Source organism: Passer domesticus, chromosome 14 (assembly GCF_036417665.1).
Source record: "Passer domesticus isolate bPasDom1 chromosome 14, bPasDom1.hap1, whole genome shotgun sequence".
In the NCBI taxonomy this organism is placed as follows: Eukaryota; Metazoa; Chordata; class Aves; order Passeriformes; family Passeridae; genus Passer; species Passer domesticus.
In genome coordinates, this window is record NC_087487.1 from 15,957,304 (window position 1) to 15,975,766 (window position 18,463).

Here is an 18,463-nt window from a genome sequence, read left to right on the forward strand (position 1 = left end):
CTTCCAGCAGGGACCAGGGTAAGGAGGACAGAGGGTTCTTCCACACCCCCCCAGCGTGGGACAGATGTTTGTCTCCAGCACTTTTCTTTCTCTGCCCCTGAGTCCCACAGGAAAACCATTGGTGGCTGCAAACTTTCCTTAGAGTAATGGACAGGCAATCAGATTACATTTTCCATATGGGAAAAAAAAAAAAAAAAAGAGGAGCCCTGGGTTTTTAGGAATTATTTTCTTCCTATAGAGGCCACCTTGTACACTTTCATTTTAATAATCTATATCAGTGTTGTTTTTTAGCTGATTTTAATGTCAACTGGGGATTAATGTGCATTAATTAAATTGACTGTATTTTCCTTAATGAGCACAAAAGGATTTTATGTTAATACTGATGATCCTAATAAGGATTCTGTCTACTTATCTATGTTTTCTCAACATCCTGAAATATTTTATTAGGAAACAAATTAATTTAGTTGCTATCACAGGGTAAAAACAAAAGCTATCAGGTGACTGCTGACTGGGTCTGATGATTAAACTGTAAGTACTACTTCACTGCAATGCACTACTTTAAACTTAATTTATGCCCTTTTTATGGCATTGACTAACTTTTCTGGGTTGAAAGCTGCTGTTAAATGAGTACCTGAGTAACCTGAAAAGAGATGCAGGAAGTCAAATCTGGGTAAGGACCCATTCTCCCTGCCTTGGAGTGAGTTACTAATAAGTAGGAAAAGGAAATTAGCTGGGACCAGATGCTACAGAGTGATTACAGACAGGTAGACAGGTATTCATGTCCAACCCCCTTTCAGCTGCTCAGATTGATAATGCAAATTAGTTTTTAACTTGTTAAAACCCTACAATATAATAACAATCATTCACAACAAATGAAAGAAATACATTTATTTGCATGCATGAATATATCTGTGTCAATATATTTTTATACATTCACAGCTGTTCGGAGCTTGAAAGACACTTGACTTGCTGAGCAAGCATTTAATAAAAAGCCCATGGAAATGTTAATTAATGGTATTTGGTACTAAATGCTCACTTTGATGCTAAAATGTTACGCTGTGCAGATTTAAAATTCATTCGGCATTTTTTGCCCTTGTTACCATCTGCAAATTTCCACCCCACACCCCATTCTCACATCAGGTTGCTGAAATAATTTGATGGTATTATAGCATATGCCAGTAATGAACACTAGGGATGGCTTCTGATCCCACTACACCTGTTTAACATCGTGGCTCTGATTCCTGTCAGTTGTTTGCCTCTTTTCCTTCACTATCCCAGCCCAAACCACCCTTGGTTTTGCACAAACCTGAAGGAAGAGGCAACATCCCTCAAAGAACTCTCGAGAACTCCCAAGAACCCAAGCTGCCATGTTTTAATCAAATAAGAGCAATTCCAGTGAGTTCAGAAAAAAATACTCTGCTGACCTGAGTTACTCAGGCATAAAATACTCTGTGAGATCCAGCAGCAAGTAGAGATGTAAGAAACCTGGCAGTGGCTCTAAGATACCTTGGAAAAGGGGATCTGAAGGCTTTCAGGGCTAAGAGCCCACCTGGAGCATGGAAAGGAGCTCTGTGAATGATCTCTGAATTCTACCCAAGGTTATTCTGGTTTTCCTGAGATCTGTGGCATTGGGAAATTTGGCCAAGAAAATGGTAAATATAAATTTTAAGGCTGATCATAAGGTAAATTGCAAACTCAATGAAAATATCTATATGATGGAGAGAAAAAATTGTTTAAATTTCAAAAACTTTAAAATTAAACTTTGTTTACAAAAAATGTGACTGATCTGATAACAGAAATCCTTATATTTTCATTTATATTTGTCTAAAGTCTTCCATGTAAATGAAATCACAAAATAACTTAAACATATTTTTTAAAAATTCCTTAGGCTAAAATGTTGGAAAAAGGAATGATTTCTTCAAAGATAAAAGAAAATTATTTTTTTAGAATAAAATTCCCATTGGAAAAAAAAAAAAAAAGATTTTTTATTTCTAAGAGACAAAAAATCCTGTAAGAAATCCAACCATTCTATGAAATTCCACTGGATAGATGTCTGTATATATGTAGATGTTTAAACATTTATTTCTTTACACTGCTGCATTTAGTTTAGTTCAAGTTTTATATTGAGTGTTTATACAGGGTTTTAATAACATTTCTGTTTACCTTGTGTCTTTCTTGACAAATTAACCTTTTCCAACAGTAACTATAAATTACATAATCACATTAGAACATTAATTAATTAAAGATATTAGTAGATGACCTATAATTAATATAAAATAATTACAGAAATTATTGTTAGTTTCGACAATCTGGAGCTGAAACCCGCTCTGAAACATCTCATGCCAGTATTCCTTAGAGTGATTACAGTCTCTGTTACAGTAAAATTTCCCACTGCCACTTTATTTTTGTGTACAGAAGAATAATTTTTTATGCCAGATATCCCAGCATGTTCAGGCACTGACTTTTGCAAAATGGACTGGGGACATAGTTATGAACAACACATTTTACACAGGTCATCCAAGAGCTCCAAACTATAAAAAAATAAGTGACATTTTCTACTTTTTTATTTTTTATTGCTGTTGTCTGCTGCTCTTTGAATACTCTGTGATTTGTGCTGGCATCTGGTTGCTGTCCTCTAAGGCTGCATTTTTCCATCCTACCTGGCAGCCTCTGCCACATCCATCTTGGTCCTTTTGGAGCATCTCAAACACAGTAGAACAGAGGGTCTCATTTTGCCTAAGGAAATTCATCTGTAACTTGACAAATTGGTTAAAAAAGTGTGTAGGGGTAAATCCTCATTTTAAAAAGTGCTTTGTGAGACAGTTAATGATCTACCCTAACTTATTTGACAGCTGGGCACAGAATGTAAGAATGCACCAGATGCAGACTTGAGGGGCTCTCTTTAGGTTTTCACTCCAGACACTTTGTATATGTGAAAACTAGACCATAAACTGATTAAAAACCATCTCACTTTAATTATTTTTATAATGGTTTTCTATGTCTTCCTCTGCTATTCATCCCTCCCCCCTGAACAAAATGCATAACTCAATATGCAGAATCACAACCTTGCCCGTGTCCAGAGGCTGACTCTAAATTCTCACTTCTAGAAACACAATAAAATCTCCTTAACAAAGAGTAAAACACACTTCCAGCTCCAGAGCTTGGTCTTCCTTCCTTCATGAACATTTATTGAAGGTAAAACTTTCCATATTAGACTTTCACAAGGAGTAGACTCATTTGCAAATATTTAGCAGGGTTCTGCAGTCCTCCCCAGGGGCAGCTTGGGCAGAAATGTCAGCCTGAGAACTGTGGTACTTTCAAGAGAGTAAAACCACAAAGCTCTGATCTGACTATAAATGCTACATTGCATTTCATTATTGGCTTGGCACACGTTACACAAGAGTAACACAGACATCTTTATCTGTATGTTTGAATCTCCGTACACACATCTGTCATCAGTGATATTTTTAAGGTTGCTGCCTTGGTTAGATGAAGACAATAACATTTATTTGTGCAGGGATTGCACTAAATATTGGCATGTGCATAAATGGAGGCTGTAGTCAGAAAACAGAGTCCGTAAAGATTTAGGGGATGTGGTTCAAAGCACACAAATCTATGCCTTGTTCACGTGCATCTATAACTAGCAGTGTAAGAAACTCGAGGCATCAGTGTCCAGTCCAGATCATGGCCTTATAAAAGCAGCTCCTGTGCAAGAGTCCACTTTACAATTTCCTCTGCTCTAACAACCTCCTTTCATTGCAAACTTAATGAGTGCTTTCAAGTGCATGACAAAAATGAGATGAGAGAGTTTGGGGGAACCTCCTTGTCGGGGAAAACCAACACCTTGAATTAAAGGCATCAGCTACTTGAGCCTCTGCAGTCAAAGCTGTGTTTTCAGAATGTAAAACTAATAACATTCATTGAACTACTGAAATCCTATAAAATAAAGGAGAAAAGTCCAGTAAACACAGCCCCTAAAACTGCAAAGAGATGCTTTCTTTTGATCTGCAGGAGCCTCCGCTTCTCTTCTTCCATGCAGGAAGGATCACTCAGCTTAACCTGTGGGTGCTGCCTACAGCAATATTTTAACCATTTGATATTTTTTAAAAACACCCTTGCAATTTCTTTGGAGTCCTATAAATCATTTTCCCTTTTATTATTTTTTTTTGTGTGTGTTATTAAGCTAAAGAACAATGGGATTTTTTTTCTCCTCTTGTTTTGTCCATAAATTGATTTATGTTACAGTGAATAGTTGAATTACACACCCTTGTGTAAAACATGCTGAACACTAAAGAATAAGTGACTATCTACCACTTGAAGATTAATCTTCTCTTTGTTTGAGTATCTGAGACTACAGGGCACTCACAGCTGGAAAAGAGCGTTCTAGCTACAGGTTTGTGTTTTTAATAGCATATGAAAGCTGTTGTCAGGGTTTTTTTTTTTTTTTGCTGCAGTATTTATTTATCATCACATCATCAGAACAATTCGTTGTAATTCTACTGTACATTTCATCCCAAAACCTCAGAGTGCTTTGCAGGCATTAATTATCCCAACCAAATCATGCAACATGTAAATGATACGTAGGGATAATTTAACAACTACTAAGAGGAGATAACTGTGAGGTAGCTCCAGAGAGGTTGTAAATTAGTTGTATGGGCTATCTGAATGAGTTAGGTGTAGCCTGGGAGAGCTGAAAAGTACATTACCCAGCCAAAGCAGCAACGTGTCATTAGCAGGCAGAGCATAATTATGATTTGGCCGAGCTGTAGGATCAAATTATAACACTAAAGTGAGACTCACACTGAGATGAGTAAGTTCTGCTTCAGTGCCATGTGTGTGCTGGCATCTTCGTGTTCCCCATTCACTGGGGATGATGTTCATTGATGCAGTCTGCAGAAGATAAGTAATTTTTACCTAGGCAGATCAAACTTGTGACTTTTGGCCCCCAAAAAATCAAGGTATTGAGAGGAGCTCTGCTAATTTTATTCTATTTTTTAAAAGAATGAAAAAAAATTCCTCATAAATCACATTTACAAGGCTTTTTTTCAGTCATATCCCAGAGACATTTCCAACAGCACAGGGAATGGCACTGCTCTGCTGGAATATGAGTCACTTAAATCAGGCTGGAAATGCCAGCACTGAGCTGTTATCTGGTGAGCTGTGATGGGATCACACACGAGGCAGAAGGGCTGAATGCTTATAGAAATACAAATATTTCTATTGCACCTATACAGGAACCACAGGAGATATTTCCAACATGATTAAGCTCCTGGTGTGCTCCTCACCTCCAAGTGGAAGGAACTCAAAACTGGTATTTTGAATATCTTATAGAAATTTTGTCAATGCCTTATAGAATTTAAATAATGAACTAGAGCTCACTTTAGTCTTGAAGGGAATGCTGATATTTAAAAATTTTACTAAAGCGGCGGTGTATGGAGTATTAATAGTTTAAAAACCTATTTGCAATAAAAATTTTCTTCCTTTTCACAGGATTTATTAAAAAGTAATTGCCATACATCCCATCAGTTGCTCACCTCAAAATGTGGCAGTCTCTGACATCAGTCAGGTGTTGCCATGGGAAAAAGTAAGTTGTCTTAATTGCACATGTTGTCATTTAAAAACATCAGAGGAAAGAAAAAGACAACTCACAGGCAAAAGCAATGACCAGGGAATATCTAGGTGTGCTTCCAACAAAGGCTGGAATAAATATACAAGTAATGGAAACTATTGCCTGTGTTAAGACCAGCAAGCTCAATTTTCAAACAACCCTGCTAAGGTGAGGTTTAGGGATGCATCTCCTCATCTCAGCTACAGCAGCTCACTCCTGCTTATTTCAGGGATATGACAAAGGCTTTCACCAGCTGAGGATATGACCCCAATATCACTCAGATGCCACGTGAGTGCTCCATCCCCTGGGCTTTGAAGAGGTGTGGAGTGGTAACCTGTACACACGTGTGGGTTTCATAGCAAAGGGTTTGTCAACAGGATTCAAGGTCAACACGTATCAAAACATGAGACCTGGCTAATTTACTTTCATTCATGCACTTGGAGTTAAGCAGCAAAGAAGGGGTTAACCATAAAGTATTTCACCTTGAACCTTGCACTCTCTTTATCTAGCACACCATAATAAAAGATCAAGAGTTCCTGCTTATTATCTTATTTTTCCTCCTTGTTCCACTAGGCTAGGGCCCAGACTAGTTATGGATTAACACTGTGATCAATAGTAAGCTTGCTGTCTCGCTCTCGGCAGGGGAAAATGAACTCAAAATGCAGTCAAACTCTTATTGATCAAGGATATAGGTCTCACTTTCATTACCTCTGTCTCCTGATAACCCACATATAATGTGATGAGTTGCTAATCTCTCTGCTTTTCAATGGACCCTTCACCCCTCCTGTCTGCACAGCAGAGCTTTTATTTTTGCCTCTTCTGTGTAATGCTTGTAGCATTAACTCTCACTCCATTACCATCATGCCTGGTCAATCAAAACTCATAAAAGGACTTTTAAATAGAATTGGGCCAACTGTGTTATGATTTTATTTGGGTGTCTCCAAGAAATGAGTTACCCTTCAATAACAAGCCCTGACAGGAGTGGGTAGTCTGGACTACCCAAACCCATCTCAGAAGAAGTTTATGTGGATGCTTGTATTAAAAACATATGCTCTGCCACAGAGAATGTATGGCTTTAATTTCATTCTTCTGCCCATTGTGGATAAAGACTTATTTAATGTCCATCCACCTCACTTGTCATTTTGGGTACCAAGAAATACTTATTCCTTTGAATAAACTCTGTTGGGTGTACAGAGACATTTTGTATGGAAAGGTAACATTTCCTCAGATCCCCTGGAACAAATAGCACCAAAAGAAAGGCAAAAAAGCAGTTTATTGCCTGGCACTGATAGCCAGAGACATGCAGAGCATTTGGTCACCTTCTGCAAAGTTTTAGTGAGCTCAGAAACCACCCTCCAGTTACAATTTTCAAATGAAGAAGTATCCTTCTTGAATACAATGATTTGCTGATTAAAGAAAAAGATTTGTTTTGATTTCTTCTTTGAATTTTTAACCACAAATTATAAAACTATTTGTTTTTGGTGGATTCTAAATGTTGTTTATTTATTTCCCATTAATAATAACAATCTTAATGATAAAAGTGATTAAAAAATAAATTCTAATCAGAAGATTGAAAATAAAAAAAAAAGAAAAAGAAAGAGTTCCTAAAAAAATAAAATTTGAAGGGATTTTTTTTCTGATTTGGAGGAAAAGAATATTTGAGTTACCAGAATTCCCTGCCAGATGAGATTCCCAGTGTCAGCAAACCCCGCTATCTTGAAAAGAGATAATTTACTGGTAAGCTAAGTCACTGGATTAAAGTAATCAGAACTCTGTTAGAAGGTGTTAATCAGTGTCCCCAAGCAGTGCTTTCCCCAGTTTGTCACAAACAAGAAGTCTGTGTGCTTCTGTCAGGTAATTGAACCAGGTCTCCGCGCATGCAGTGTCACAGGAATTCAAACGACAGCTCTCATGGATCCACTCCTTGCAGATCCTACAAAGTCAGCCATTATTAGCATAATTATTTGTGTGATCTTCAATCAAGGATGTCATCACATTTTCTTAAACATAATATAGATTAAAAATAAGATGTATTGATTGGTTCTGAAAGAGAAAGGTCTCAAGTTTCACGTGCACTGTTTGCCTTCGGTGGTGGTTTTCTTTATACATTAGATAACACTCCTAACCTTGCAGCCATTGTGAACGCCGAGTTTCCTTTTGAAGCTTACATCAATCATATAATTAAAACATCTTAGTAGTACTTTCACAATCTAGCCAGATTGCGATCTGTGCTCCCTGGGCCTGTTTCTGAAACTTCAATTCATGTTCCTTCTTTTTTGTGTGTGTGCATGTGTCACGTAATTACCGCTCTTCTTTCTTTCTGCTCCTTCCAGGTACTCTTTGCGGTTGGTCCAAATTTCTTTAGAGTAGCCTTCCTGTTAGCTCTAAGTCTTTCCATTTTATTACAAAGAAAAATTAATTGGGTTCTAATAATGAGGTAGGCATGCAGGGCACTTACCAATGAAATACAATTGTTTGTGCATAATAGAATCTCTATGGTGGCATCTGCTTGAACAGCTAAATCAAAGACCAACCAAAATCACTGGTTGGAGATAATTATCTTTGCTGTAAAACACGCTCAGATCTATATGGTAAGATAAAAGCTCACCCATGATATCACTAACTGATACCTTTTCTGAGGGAGAGAGGCTCTAATGCATTAGTTAAAAAAGCAAAACCACAGACGTCATCTCAGATCAAAATATTCACATGCTCCACCGTTAAGCAGCTGATCTTTCATTTTATCATCTTAATGAAAAGGGGTCTGGGCTTCAAAGGGGTTGTTGACACTTCATGCTACCCTGACTGCTATGTCTCTTTTCTGTTTCTTCTCAGACATGTCCTCTGACACCAAAAACATTCTCTGCTGAACGCGACATATCATCAATTTGTGTATGAGAGCTGAGGTTTCTTAAAAATTGCTCATTTAAAGGCGTTGGACCTCCCCATATGATTTTCTTTACTGCTTCTGTTCTGCACTGAATAGACACAAACAGAGAATGAAGAAGGCAGATGTGAGGAGGAAAAGATATTTTATAGTGGAAAATATCTTTGTGGAAATGATGAAGGTGTCCATCATCAGGAGGAAAAGCGAGCTGAATTTTTGATGTATAAACCCGAGATACAGTTCTGCATGTGTCAAATGGATATGTCAGAAAAAGTGACAGTGGTATTTTTTCACTTTATGACCCAATCTGATTCTTATCAAAGTCACATCCAGCCCATAAAGATCATGGACATCAGCTACTCGATAGACCTAATAAGGCAGCTTTAATCTCACACTCTCAAATGCATTTTATCATTGAAGACCTAAAGCACACTTAAAAAATGTTGCATATAAAGCAATGTAAGCCCAGGGTATAATTTGATAAGACATGCTAATGCTGGCAAGATCCCCACTATGTAGACAATTTGTTTGTAACAGATAATTTCACAAGGCAGAGGTTTGGTGGAATAGCTGTGGTGCTAAACCAAAACTGATTAACCTTTAAATACAGAGAAAGCTTGAGTTTGGTACCACATTTGTGCTACTTTTCCACTCAACTCAAGGCCCAAGTTTTACATTCAGTTATTATTCCCTTTCTCCAGAGACACAAACAGGGACAGGCCATCACCATGTGAATTAATGAATCGCTGGCAATAATTACAGTTATAGTTGACAGTCACACTGTGGTGTTATACTTACTCACCATGACACTATGAACAATACCTGAGAAGAAGAATTAAATTCTCCAGAAAGGAAAGAATGAGTTAAAAAGCCATATGGAAATTTACACTAGGGATAATTTAAAGCAACTGCTAAGATTAAAAAAAAAAAAAAAAGTATAATCACAAAATGTCCACCAATTAAGCCTCAAGAAAATATCTTTTCTTTTTTTTTTTTTTTACTTTCGTGTTTCGAGATGCAGAGTTCACCCTAGAGCGTTGAATTTCCATTCATGAGCATAGTACATACATAATTAATGCAATCTGCTGTCTGTTATGACTAGAGATGACAGAAATTTATGTGACAGCTACCAAATATGTATATATTTGGTTGTTGTGTATATGGCTGTTAATAGGTTTGACTGTATCTAGCATTGATAATATGCCACCAATGTGGTGAAGTTAAACCCATCCCACGTCTTCCAGGCCTGGTGTGTGGTAGGGCTATCCAATTTGAATAGCTCCTTTATGTTCTTTTTCAAACCAAACGTTTTTATTTTTGTCAATAAACTGTGTCATTTATTATAGTTAAGAAAACTCATGTTGTTTGAGGTCTTTATCAGAGTTCCTACAAATCAGGTTAATTGGTGATCAACAGAGCTTTTCTGCCTTTAATGAGCCCTGGTAGCCCAAGGCAAGGCCCAGCTCTTGATAAGGGACTTTCCCTTTCCTTATTCAGGACTCTTTGATCACTTTTTTTTAACTGGGAGAACAACCGCCGGGAATGTCATTGTTTTTTAATTGCCTGATTACCAAATGTTGGAGATAAAAGATAGATGTTCTCAATTAATAACATTTACATAGATTAGCATCACTAACAAGCCTCATTAGTAGCTGCTGACTTTTGTTTAGACTGCGTCCCATGTCAGTTGTGCTCTGATAGTGCACTGGTAACTACGTTCTCCATATTAAAATATATTTCTTTCTAACCTCTTTCCATTAATCAGGCTATATATATGACATTTTAAAGCACAAACAGGCTTTCATTAAAGTTAACTCTTATTTCCCAGAGCATTCAGAGCAAAATTGGATATATTAGGAGGCTTTGCATCAAAAAAAGCCTTGCCTTCAGGAATGGGAGTCAGGCCTGAGGTACGTTAATGTATTTAGAATAATAAACAAGCCACTGCAGCCAGTTGCTTGTGCTCCTCTGCAACTTGTTTTGCTGATTTAGTTATTAATTTTGAACTGTCAGATCATTAGCTTTTGCTGTGCCTCAGTCTACTCATCCATGAACTGTTTACAGTGATACATGTTCTCCTTAAAGGTTCTTTGAACGCAAGGGCAGAAAATATACTGGTGGCACTCACAACATATTGAATAAATATCTGTAGTGAGAAAATAAATCTCTTTTACACCATTCTGTTGGTGCAAGTGTTATCCTTGAAACCTGACCTCCTCCTGAGGCTGTTCCTCAGCAGAGCACCTCGTCCTAATGATTAAATCATGGATGTCAAGGTCCTTCAGGTTTGCACTCCTTGGTCCTCACCCTGAGATTGGCTTTTCCATTGGCCAAGGACAACACGAGGGCTGTTGGGGTAGCAGGAGAAAGCTCCCTCTCCCCTTCAAGCAAACCCTCCTCAAGCTGGCTGTACTTTAAACACACTTGATTTTTGGCAACAAAAATTTATTTGAGAACTTGTGCTTTTCTGCTCCAAGAGCAAAACAAAACATACATCAAGCAAGAGAAAGAAAACAACATGAGAGTTCTGTTAAAAAAAAAGCTTAACATGTAGTTTTTCACAAGGGAAGGGAGAATGATATTCTGACTGAACTGTCAATGAAATCAAGCTAAAAGCTGAAATATATATAGAAAGCCAAATACTTTGGGAGTTAGAGACACACTTCTGCATGTCTCTGTGTGTGTGTAGAATTGGAGATGCAAACATGTATGGACTTGTGCAGATTAAAAAATGCTTCTATCTATTATTTTGATCAATGGTCCTCTTTTTTTATATATATTTTCAACACCTATTGCACTGATACACACAAACCCAATATCTTTTACTCCATCAGCTTGAAAATCTCTAGTGTCATGGCCTTTGCTTCAATGTTGAAGCTGATTTCAGGGTTGCATAAAAAAAAAAGTAAGCTCTACAGTTCAGTCAAGCAGCAACAGTAAAGTGCTAAAGCAGAAGCTTCTGTGCTATCGGTGAATGGATTAAATAAATAAATCAATCAATAAAGGACATAATCTTTAAAAAAAATCCCTCTTTTCAGTAAAAAATCAAGACATAGAGCCCTCTACCCACAGTCTTTAAGAGAGAAATAGCTTTGTTGACTTCCACTGTGGTGTAAGATATTTCTCCCTTGTCAGCAAAGGGTATCAAGACATAAAATCAAACAGAACTCAGGAGGGATTGCGTGTTTTGATTGTCCAATTTTCAGCCTTTTGGTCACGTATGTTTAACTTTAATATTTTTTAATAAGGGAGAAAATAGCCCTGATCTTTGTTTTATTAATGCACAGGTTTCAAAGGGCAATACAAAGACTGGAGCAGAAAACAAAGACAAGAAAGATATGAGACATTCCATTTGTGGGTTTGCAGCATAAGATGACAGAACTGTGATTGCAGGTATGCACATGTACTTATTTTTTAATTAAGCACCAGTTTTAGAGGAGAAAAAGCAGTACCACATCCCTGGTGTGCACAGTACCACGACTGCTAAGCACCATCATGCAAAGTGTCAGAGCCCTAACATGACAGATGTGTTCAGAGAGTGAAATTCATCTTTGTTTGTAGGGCCAATGGGGATCCTGTGAACCACAGAAACCCCGATATGGGGAGGGACATGGCCCACAGACCCATCACCCCATGGCCCCTGGGCAGCCTGTGATGGCCATCGCTCCCAACTCTGGCTGGGTTCAAGCTGTTTTCCCAGGGGAACTGCTTTTGTGCCATTATCTGTCTCCTGAACTACCTACTCCACAAATAAAAGTTGTCATTATTTATATTTTAGTTCTTCCCTGCTTTTCCTTTTCAAAGTTTCATCCTTTCTTTGAGACCAACAGAAAAGAAAAATAAGACGAGAGGAAGATAAGTCTAAATAAACAAACCAGGCCTTTTTCTATCCCTACTTTTTGAGACCAGGTAATTCCAGTATTCTGGTCCTCCAAATTCTTTGATTCATGTTCAGCCAACCAGAATATTTTCTCTCTTGACAAGGTATAATTTCAATGGAGCTGTGTTTTGTCTCTGTATGATGCACTTCATATTTTTCATGATTTTGCATCCCTCACACAAGGCTCTGTCAATTAAAATGATAGCTACTTATGTGGGACAATAAGTGACTGTGAGGGAAGGGATTTGTGGAGGCAATTTACAACCTCTAATTCAGCTCCAGGGATGTGCTCCAGCACAGCTACCCTGCGATGGCTGTGCCAGGTAATTTGCTGGAACACTCCACTGAGGCATCAGCCTGTTGATTGCCTGATGTGTAAGAGGCCTCAGACTGGGTCATATTCCACAATTAGTTTCAGCAAAAAAATTGTGAATGTTTCTTTCAACGTTTGTTTCAAACTATATTAAACGCTTCCACATTGCAAGGGTTAAAACATGCAGAAAGGGGGAAGCTTAAATAGAACACTAAATAAATTAAATCACTGCTTTGGTTGAAACAAAACATTGGAGATTTACCTAAGATCATGTTGTTTGTTGCACTGCAATAAACCTTTACATCTGTCCTTAAGTACTGACGCAAATCCTATTTACATCTTGACCTTCAGATGCAGAAGAAAGAAACCCCAAACAACTATTTATCACCTAGATCTAATTTTGTCCACATTTTCTCCTTAGCTAGTAGAAAAGAAACTGATTTCTAAAAAGAAACAGATGGTTTTAACCATCCTTCCAGTACCAAAATATAAAACTGGTTTAATTAGTGTGCAAGCAGTCATGGCCATGCACTGCATGTGCAGCTCCCCGCAGCATCTTCTCTCCTCCGTTAGTGAAGCGCTGCTCAAATCCTCCCATTCCCATTATTCCCAGAAACCTTTAGCCCAGATCTTTGATTGATATAAATCAGAGAAGCTCCACCAAGTTGGATGGAGTCGTGCCAGTTTGTGGAAGTTGAGGTTCCATGCTCATGACTTAATTTTTTGTTTATTTTCCCCCTCTCGCTCCCCTGCCAAATGTATTAAGGAAAAAGGGGAATATAGAAGGAATTCTGAATGTGGCAGCCTTCATTCATGGTTTGGCCCTTTCCACAAATGCAAATGCACCAGAATGTTTTTTCTTTTCCCCTGAATACTGTTCTCATTTAAATATGGACTTTTAAATAAAACAGGAGATTTGCTAATGAAATGATGCAATTAGAAGCATATTCTCAGAGAATCTACAGCAAGGAGAACAGCAAAGACGCTAAATCAAAATAGCTTTTGTAATTGTATTTTTCTCCCAGTATTTTATCCTTTTCTGGTTTCTATGGAAATTATGATTATTATTTTTTTTTTTTTTCACCAAAAAAACCTGTTCCAATTTAAACCTCACGCCGATTCAGGGCAGCTTAGTGGATAAGGCAGCCAGAGCTCACGGCCAGGACCTGGGCTTGAACCAACTGCAGGTTATAACCTAATTGGCTTCCTCTGCTGAGCTCAGTGTCTCCAGGTTGGGCCATGGAGTGCTGCCAAGGCATTAGGGAAACTTGCAGCAGAGTTGTGTGGCCTGGAGATAGACAACTTCACTTACAAGCTGTGCCTGGCCTGACCCTGATCCTTCCCCTGCGCGAATATCCTCTGCCTGCTTAAAGGAAGAAAGAAAATCCACGCTCTCCCCAGATCAAAGCTGTCATTTCTCTTTGCTTTGCAAGGCATCCGAACGAGGGAAAGGAATGAAAAGATGGTTTCAGTTTGTTTGGTTGGTTTTAATTTGAATAAGGAGCAAAACTCTGGGAAAAAGTAATAGAAGTTAAATCAAATTGGTGGAAATATAATGTTTATGTAGTGGCTTTGAGGCAATTGAACCCACGTCATCAAAGATTTATGATATATAGGAAAGAAATAAAAGAATAGGTCTAAGAAGTGGGACAAATCCAGATCCATCCATTATCCCAGCTGTAGAAGTTTATTCTTATTATTTAAAAATAAACAAACAAAAAGAAAATCATAGAATAATTAAGGCTGGAAAAGACCTCTATGATATCCAACAATTAACCTAAAATAATTCATTAATTCTTCTTCTTAAATTTTGCTATCACTGGAGTACAGCCATAATGCAACTAGTTTCAATGGAGAATAAAGTTTGAGACTCAACAGCAGAAGATTGACACCAAAAAGGTGTCAGCAGAGAGGGACCTGCACTAGATATTGTTTTTTAAGAAATCAGATTTTTTAATTTAGTCCCCTGAAATATCTCTTGATATATTCATTGTTTCTCCTAAAAGAATAGTTATCCAATGAGGTCTTTCCATGTTCCTTCAGGGAAGAGCTCTCTTTTAAAAATTTCTGGTTTTTTTTTGGCTCTATACATTAAAAAAGTAGATTGATCTCTTCAGCAAACTCGTACATAAGACTGATTATAATTTGGATTTTTTTAGACACTTTTTAAAAATTAAAGTATCTTTTGAGGACTATTTTTAATAAAGGCTATGTACTTATGATGAATAGGCTGGCAGTCAAAAAATACTTCATTTTCTACAGAACTGTAGACTATAACTCCAAAACCATCACTTGAATTTGAAATATTTAAATTATATTCTCAAAGTGTGATTTTAAAAAATGTTCTGGAGTTTTATATTTGCATGGGGAAAAAAAAAGCAAAAGCCTGTTAGTGATTTCTTTTTCCTTATTTTAAACTTCCCCCCCCACCAAATCTCTTTTTGTTCCTTCAGAATTTTTAAGTATTTTCTGGCTCTTGGAAAGTGGCTAGAGGAGAGAGGAAGATATAGTTTAGTCAGAATCTATTTTTTTCCAAACTGAGGGAATATATTGAAGTTTATGGAGTAGACAAATAGTGGTGAATAAGAAAGTAACAAAGTGGAGCCTCTGTCCTTTCAAATAAATAACACCAAACCCACCAAATGAAAGCAGAACAAAAAAACCAAACCACAAATCATGTTGTTTCAGATGCTCTAAAAAGAAAACAAATAAAAAAAGGGGAGGAGATATTTTTTTAGGTATTTTTACAGTAATAAATTGCAGGACTTGAACTAGGGTGACAAATATTTTGGAAAAAAAAGTCAATTTAAGCTATGAACAGGAGTCTCATTTTGTGTTTTTCCTAAATACGTTTTCCCTCCCCTCCAGCATTTTCTCCTTGCACCTCTTTTGCTTTGTACTGCTTCTAATGACAGTGATATTCAGTTTTACAGGGCCAGGCGTGCCCCAGTTTAACCAGTTTATACTGGGACATGGAGCACAACTCCATCATTTCATGCCCTGGGGCAGCCACCATCACAGACCACGTCCTGTGAGAGCTTTGGGGCAGGTGATGTGGAGATGGAGCTCCTGGAAATTCACCCAACTGTCACCCCAAAGATTGGCATAGCTGGACACCAGTGACAATAATAGTTTTTGGCAGCCTCAGCATCACGTGGAAGTCATATCTGCTAGATCTCAGCCCTGACCTCTGCACCAGCTGAGAGCTGAGTTAGACTCCATAAATCCCTGTTTTCCCCAGAAACCGAAAAGGAGGAAAATTCTCAGTGAGTGAGGAATGCCTGCCATGGCTCTGTTCTGTACAAATCCTCCTGGAAGACACCAACAGGACAATTCAAATCAAAACCTAACAGGTAGTGGGTGCCTCTCACAGACTTTAATCCCATTATCAGCCAGGTTTGGCATCTCAGCCCTGCGCCCTTGGCACGGGCACGCTGTGACAGCACTGCCAGGTGCACGTGCCACGGGCTAAGAGTCATCTGTCATCCACTCCCCTGGAATCAGACAGAAATTAGCTTTTGTTACATTTGGAATCTGTCATTTGTTAAAACCAGTCACGCTTCTGGGCTGGGAATTTTCTGAGTTCTGTTAGGAATATTTTTTTGAGTAATTTCGCATCATTTGCAATTTCTGATGCATTCAAATACTACATTAGGTCCCCAGAGCAAAACCTCTCTGTCAATACACCTCATCTGACAGCAATCGTGGAAGGGAGCTTTAAAACTCAAGCACTAGTTCTGAATGCTGGAAAAAGCTGCTCAAGAGATAAGAAAAGAGGAGATAACTGGTAGTTCTCTTAAAAGTGCTTCATGCCACCCTGAGAATCTCTTGAATATTTTATAAAAGAAAGAAAAAACATGGCATGAATCAATTTAAATTAAATACCATAGAAAACATTTTCTAGATAAATCAGAATGTCTCTTATATAAATTCAAACACCTCAAATCAATTTTTCCATTGTGTATTTTTCACCATATGAGTGGGTACAAAATGCTCCATGGATACTCCTGTCATCTTTCCCTATCACATTGCAAATATATTTATACGTGAGACTTAGTGCCTTTTCCTACAATGAAAATAAATAGTGAATGTTCTTTTCTACTCACCACGTTATGTGTTTTAGAAACTTCCAGAAATAAGTCAGAACAGCAATATTTATATAGTTAGGCCTGGCATATTTGTGTATATTAGGTAAACATGGTTATTTGGAACCAAGCTGTGCCTGTATGGTTTCTTCATGCTGTTTTGTTGTCTAGAGGCACAACGAGGCCAATTTTTTAGAAGAAAAATGTGCCATATAATTGCCACTTTGTGATGCATTCAGCTAAAATTATGGAAAAAAAGAATCTTGGTTCCCCCTTTGATGCATTGTGCTGTTGTTCCACTCTGGCTTTTACCAATGCAACTGTCCTGTTCAGTAGGAGAAAATACCTGAATTACATACACAAGTGCACACACATACACACACACGCATACTGATAAGGTTTGTCTAACCCCTGACTTGGGCACACAGCTCAAAATTGCCATAGAGAATAGGATATATTTGTTTGAAGGGGAAGAAAAGCAACACTGTTAAGAAAGGTGCGAGCAGACACAGTAAATAAAAGCAACACAAGTGAAGACACAGTTGGAGCAGGAAATAGTTGGGAGATGTGATTCAGCACTCAGGCTGGGGGATTATGTTTAACATCAAGAATGGGAAATGTAAGGCTGTTCCTACTGCTGTACATTCTTTCTAACATGGCAAATGGAAAAATGAGGCACCAAGCTGCTTTTGAGACCAATGTTGAGGCCAGCACCACAAAGAGAAAAGCTGTGCAGCCCCAAGTTTTATACAGCACCATTGGCACAGCAGGAAAAGCAAAGGACTCTGTCACTGGTGCAGTAAATCACTCAACACATCCACCCAACGCTCTGTGGCACCAGGATGATATTTTAAAAGGGTGCAATTACGTTTTCTGTAAGACAAAGATGGCCCTCTGGAAAACACTGAGCATGGCTTTTGTTTGACGTTGTCACAACAGAAAGGCAACAGAGAGTACCTCTCCCCTCTGCCCCCAGACATTTTATTTATGCAAGGAGAAAATAGGAGCAATGTTCAGGTATTTATGTTTAACATCAAAGAAAATTCAGGTTCAGGCCAGCAGACAGGAAAAAATTGCTGAAAATCTGGAGACGTTTGTCATGGAGACGTTATCTCTGCAGTGCTGCCCAAAGCAGGAAAACATCGTGTTACCTGTGATGTGATTGCCATCAGAGAGAAGGGATGGAGGTACCTTGGCCATGCTGCTATTCCTGCAATAACACTTGGTGCATTGGTGGTGGTTTTGCCTCCCTCTTTTTCTGGCTTCTTCACCATTTTCCCTTTCAGATCATGCTGGGAAATGCCTTCAGTGTATCCACAGTCTTCCAAAAAATGGCACTGGAGTTCCAGTACATGCATTTTGTTCCAGCAGGATGATCCCATACCTGTGGACTAAAAATTGAAAAACTGTGTGTAAACCTGGAATTTAAACGCCATTTTATGTCTTCCTGATTTGGGATGAAAATGCAGAATTTCAAATCTCTTAAAAAAAAAAAAAAAAGAATGCCTTGCAAATATTTACCTTTTAAGGTATCAACATAACTATCCTTCAACAAACGCTGAAACAAAACTTTCTGTATTGAAAGTATCATCTGAATGTTTTGTGGTTTAGAACATTCCTTTTAATTGAATATATTTGAAAATTCCTGGTTGAAAACATAACATTTTTCTTTCCTAATTATTGAAAATTT

At 38.0% G+C, this 18,463-nt stretch overlaps 1 long non-coding RNA gene across 1 annotated transcript in view; it reads right to left on the reverse strand.

The window, feature by feature from the left end:
• Window positions 1–7,317: 7,317 nt before the first annotated feature.
• The window catches only part of LOC135280990 (uncharacterized), a 35,383-nt gene continuing 24,237 nt past the window's right edge, over window positions 7,318–18,463 (reverse strand). Inside the window, exons 2-3 of the long non-coding RNA XR_010347788.1 lie at window positions 17,925–18,164; window positions 7,318–7,541 (exon numbers count right to left, since the gene is read on the reverse strand). This is a non-coding gene — a long non-coding RNA (uncharacterized LOC135280990). The remainder of the gene's footprint in view (window positions 7,542–17,924; window positions 18,165–18,463) is intronic.